The following is a 6,000-nucleotide window of genomic DNA, read 5'->3' as shown; positions in this document are numbered from 1 at the left end:
AAGCCTGTGTTTGAATATTTTTCTCTCTTTTATTTAGTTCTCTTTAAGCTTAAGTTCTTCTTAGCTGGCAGTAACATCACATATCTCTCCAGCCTAGTTTATTCTGCCACGCCGACTTCATGTGACGTCATTTCTTTTGACACGTTAGTTCAATCTCTCCTCTAAATTTTTAGTTGAACTCTCCACTTTCTGCTTAAAATAACTCTTGAAGTGGAAATTACAATTCCTACTTTATTCTTACGTGCTTGCGTCCAATATATCGGTACATTGATAGATAAATTATAGTCAACAGAAAGAACTATTTTTACTACTATTACTAGTATTAGTAGCAGTAGTAGCAGTAGTAGTAATAGTAGACAAAGACAACACGATGCAACCCCACATCTTCAAGAAGACATACAAACTCAATTGCTGTCCAACTCAAGCTTTGAGTGGAGAGAGTTACTGCGAAAAGGCGTGACAACAGAACTCAGCCAGAAAACAAAGAAGTGGCTGTCTAAGAACTTACACGCCCGCGTTAGGTCCAACATTGCCGCCAACTCGTCTAATTGCAACCCTATGGGTGATTATGTGTGAGGCTTAGATAATAAACACACTAATCGCACCGCCTACATCATCGAGGACAAGCTGATTGCAAGGATCAGACTGGTATTCAAACGTCTTTCGAAGAACACCATGAAGGTAGCATCAGCCCTTTTGTACACACGGGGAGAAGAACAGATATCCCCTGTTCGCGGGTACCTGCCTGAAGGCCGTGGTGGAGGCTTAGGAAAGCGTCTTTGTGTTAGATTTATTCTGCAAATGATCCTCAAAGATATGCACCTTGAATTTTTAGAATACATGAATTGTTGGCCAAGATATGGCGTGTTTTCCCCTTTCGGAAAAGTGTCAAATTTATCTCGAACATGCTATATATCAAGTTAACGTGATGCGTAAAATCAGTTTAGAAGATTGTTTTTTTTTTTTTTTAGGAGTCACCACTTATCAAGGCCTAGAGGCCACTCTAGGATAAGGGTTAAAGAGTGTACAGTAGTCAATGGGAAAAATCATAGCAATCGTTAGTAATGTAAATTTGGTAAATTGGATTAATCAAGGGGAACGGCTTATCAAGAACTTGCTTACATTAGACTTGAAGACGACCATATTGTAGCCAGCTGGAAAGCAGGTAAACGGAAGACAGTTCCACAGGCGTGCAGTTCTAAGAAAGAAGCTTTGTTCATGGAATCTACGATTAGGTTTAGGCACAGATAAAGAGCGGGAGAAATTATTTATAGTGTTTTCAGATAGACGAGTGTTTCTCGTGAAAGTTTGGCAAGGGAGACTATGGATTGGAGCTCAGACGAGTACTTGCCATGAAAATAACGATATAGCCGAGACAGGCTCACAACGTCCCTTCTGTGAAAAAGAGGTTGCAGGGAAGAGAAAAGGGCATCCCCTACTAGGCTACGAAATCTATTTTGAACTTTGTCAAGGTAGGATAAGGTCTTTCTAGCAACTCCTGCCCAGATGTGGCAACAATACTCCACTCTTGGACGTACTTGGCTCTTATATAGGTAGAGAATTGCACTAGCGATCTCGGAATTAAAGTTTTAATAAAAAGGTGGAAAAAACCTTCTAAATGAATACGAAATCAAAACCACTTATTTCAAGCTAATCAAACTTTATACAATAGACGCACCTTTTCTCTATTAGACCTCGCGCGAAAGAGCAGGACACAAAATGTTTTAATAATAATAATAATAATGGAATAGCAATAACAAAGACTTTCGCTGGCGAGGACTACTATTGATCGTAACCAGTTATACAGTCCTTTCGAAATTTTCATCTTTATTTTTCTCGTTATGTACTGAATATTTATTAGTGAAACCTACATGAAATATGTTCCTTATTAAATTTTAAAGATGTTCTATTCTGAAAGAAGTTTAAAAAATTTAATCTAAAAACGTTATTTTAAAATTTTTGTTAAAAAAATTCAGATTTTCTCATTATTCAGACCTGTATTACAAAGAGGGGGTTGCACAAAATGAGTTGGGGTGTGAGGAGAAATACAAACTGATACAGAGAGAATATTCAGATCTGTAATAATATAAAAACGGGTTGCAAAAATTAGTTGTGGTGTAAGGAGAAATACAAACTGAAATAGAGAGAAGTAGAATTTTAAAATATAATCTTAAAAAGATAAGATACAAGTTAGAAAAGCATTTCATCCAAGGCATGAAAATTGTTAAACAAAATGTTTTTACTATAGGCTTTAAAAATAAAGGTACAAGATTCAATTTGAAATTTATTTATCTTCAAAGTGAACTTTTATAAATTTTATAAAGTAAGGTATAAAAATTTCATTTAAATTGAATAAAAAAATTACCTTGGATAATTTATGTAATGTACATTTTGTTGCAATTTAAAAACATTATCTTTCATCTAGCAATTAATGATATAGATATAACATTTTCAATGATTTTTTTTTAAAAAGTGCATCAGAATGTACATTACATAAAATAAATCCAAGGTAATTTTTTTGATTCAATTTAAATTAAATTTTTATGCCTTACTTTGTAAAATTTATAAAAGTGCACTTTGAAGATAAATAACTTTAAAATTGAATCTTGTACCTTTATTTTTAAAGCCTATAGTAAAAACATTTTGTTCAACAATTTTCATGCCTTGGATGAAATGCTTTTCTAACTTGTACTGATTATGTATATGTGATATCAGTCGCAAGATTAATTCATTTGCATACTCGTTTTGAAAAAGGACACTTGATTAATTATTATTTGTTATTGTTTATTATTCAATGATTGTTTTGATTTTAATACAACAAATAGTTTTGTTTCGCAATATTCTTCTATTCCATGGACAAATATTTAGCATTTATGTTCAAATGTTTCTATCTTTAGAAGGACCGACTTGATATTCAATCATTTAATCTTTTTTCTTTTGTTCACCCCAAAGAACGTTGCGATTTATTTTAAATTGCAAGTTAAAAAGCCAATTCATTTTTCTTTGTTTTCATATCTTTATCACATTTCTTTTTTTTTTTTTTTTTTTTTTTTACACAGTGATCACCACTTATCAAGGCCCGGAAGCCACTCAGGGATAAGGGTTATTGTGAGTACATCACGTTAGTGAGGAGATTTTATGAAGTGTTTAATTAGGGGGGCAGTTCATTAGGAATTTGTTAACATTAGACTTGAAGACATCCAAGTTGTAGTCCGGAGGGAAGCAGGCAGACGGAACAGAGTTCCACAGGCGTGCAGTTCTAAGAAAGAAGCTTTGTTCATGAAATCCGCGTTTTGATTTAGGCACAGATATAGAGTGGGGGAAATTTTTCACAGTGGATTCAGCTAGACGGGTGTTTTTCGTGAAAGATTGGCGAGGGGGGACCAGGGATTGGAGTTCAGACGAGCACCTGCCATGAAAATAACGATAAAACAAGGATAGGCTCGCAACGTCTCTTCTGTGGGAGAGGGGTTGCAGGGTAGAGAAAAGGGCATCCCCCACTAAACCACGAAGTCTATTTTGTACTCTGTCAAGGCATGATAGGCTGTTTTTGGCAGCTCCTGCCCAGATATGGCAACAGTATTCCATCCTTGGCCGTACTTGGCTTTTATAGAGATAGAGAATTGCATTCAAAGTAATTTCGCATGTTAATGTTTACCTATTTGTGATGCTACTGTAGGCACAGAACTCTTCTAACCCTGCCAATGATCGTGGAGTGTAGCTTGGTGCGTCTGTGCGCGGAAGGGCTTTTATCGACTTGGCACGGGTTCACCAGTTTTCTTGGGGTACGATGGTTACATTCCCTGATTCAAACAGCAGCGATACCATTGCTTATGAAGTTTAAATCCACACTGTCAAAGAACCTTATGCACATTTACCTTGTCCCATTCAAATAGATGGTTCCGACGTTGCTTTATGTTGCACATTGGGCGTCATTAATTCTCTTCGGAGAATTAATTAGCTGGGCAGTTTAGAGATCGTTGCTCGAATTTGAACGCTTTCTAAAAACAAAAATAAATAAACAACCATTAAAAATAATAAAAATAAGTCGAGTTGACATGAGTGTATATATAACAGAGAGAAAAAAGAACAATAGTCACTGATAGTATTCTCAGTTCAAGTCCCCGTGTCAGCCAACGTTTGATTTCACCCTTGGCTTTCCGACGTATTAAGTGGCGGACAATAATGTCAACAACCTGTCAGTCAGCCGAAATCAGAATTATTTGACGCCATAGATGTTAATGACGGCAATAGCGACATTTCAATGTGACATTTCAATTCGATTGAATGAACAATGTGCATTATTTTATATTAATGTTTAAAGTATTTCAAGCAGCAAAATTTCCAAAGTGTAAGTACAATAGAATCAAAAATTAGTTTTTATCTTAAACAAAAATTATCATACAAATATTTCAAGTAAATGAATACATTTTTTTATCTATATAATTCTATTCAGATTTTTTAATCTATATAATTCTCTCTCTCTCCATATATAGTTATATATAATTCTCTCTCTCTCTCTCTCTCTCTCTCTCTCTATATATATATATATATATATATATATATATATATATAGAGAGAGAGAGAGAGAGAGAGAGTTTTAAAATATAATCTTAAAAAGATAAGATACAAGTTTATTAATCTTCAAAGTGCACTTTTATAAATTTTACAAAGTAAGGTATAATAATTTAATTTAAATTGAATCAAAAAATTACCTTGGATTTATTTTATGTAATATACATTCTGGTGAACTTTAAAAACATATATATATAATTCTATATATATATAATTCTATATATATATAATTCTATATATATGTATGTACTTATATATGTATATATATATATATATAATTCTATATACATAATTCTCTCTCTCTCTATATATATATACATAATTCTATATATATATATATATATATATATATATATATATATTTATTGGTAGTAATTATTAAGTGTGTCTACCAAAAGAGTGCTCAATGTTTAGACAGAGCCAAAATAAGTGAATTTAGTTTACAAACAAATGGCTACACATAAGCATACATGTTTAAGCGAAAACCCAGTAAGAGAATCGCTTCGCCAGGCCAAGGGCATCTCTCTTATATATGAGAGATGTCTTTGGCGTGACGAAGCGATTCCCTTACTGGGGTTTCGCTGAAACATGTATGCTTATGTGTAGCCATTTGTTTGTAAACTAAATTCACTTTATATATATATATATATATATATATATATATATATATATATATATATAACTCTCTCTCTCTCTCTCTCTATATATATATATATATATATATATATATATATATATATAATTCTATATATATACATAATTCTATATATATTATTATATATATACATAATTCTATATATATAATTCTATATATGTATAATTCTTTACATAAATTATATATATAATTCTGTATATATAATTCTATATATATATATATACATAATTCTATATATATAATTCTATATATCTATATATATTTCTCTCTCTCTCTCTCTCTCTATATATATATATATATATATATATATATATATATAATTCTCTATATAAATATAAATCGATATATATAATTCTATATATATATATGATTCTCTCTCTCTCTATAATTCTATATATATATAATTCTCTCACTATATATAATTCTATATCTATATAATTCTATATATATACTAGCAGGGGTTACCCGGCGTTGCCTGGGTGATCGGCCCCCTTCCCACTCCGAGGGGTAACAAAAAAGTCACCCCTCTGGATTTACATGCTTGGTGCCGGCCTCCCCCCTTCAGGGAGAGATAATCCCCAACCCCACCTTCAGGGAGGAGGGTGCCTGGAGGCTTCCCCCCCCCCTCAAAGAAAAAAGTCACCTCCTCCTGGCCTCTTCGCCCCCCACCCTTGGGGGGACACCGGCTCCCTCCTTTGGGAGGAGAAACTGCCAAGCTCCCCCCTTTCGGGTGAGAAAATGCCAGGCTTCCCCTTTTGGTGGGAGGATGG

Source organism: Euprymna scolopes, chromosome 12, assembly GCF_053919585.1.
Source record: "Euprymna scolopes isolate OS-2025 chromosome 12, ASM5391958v1, whole genome shotgun sequence".
Classification (NCBI taxonomy): Eukaryota; Metazoa; Mollusca; class Cephalopoda; order Sepiida; family Sepiolidae; genus Euprymna; species Euprymna scolopes.
The sequence above is the reverse complement of the archived record's forward strand: the minus strand, read 5'-3'. Positions refer to the sequence as shown.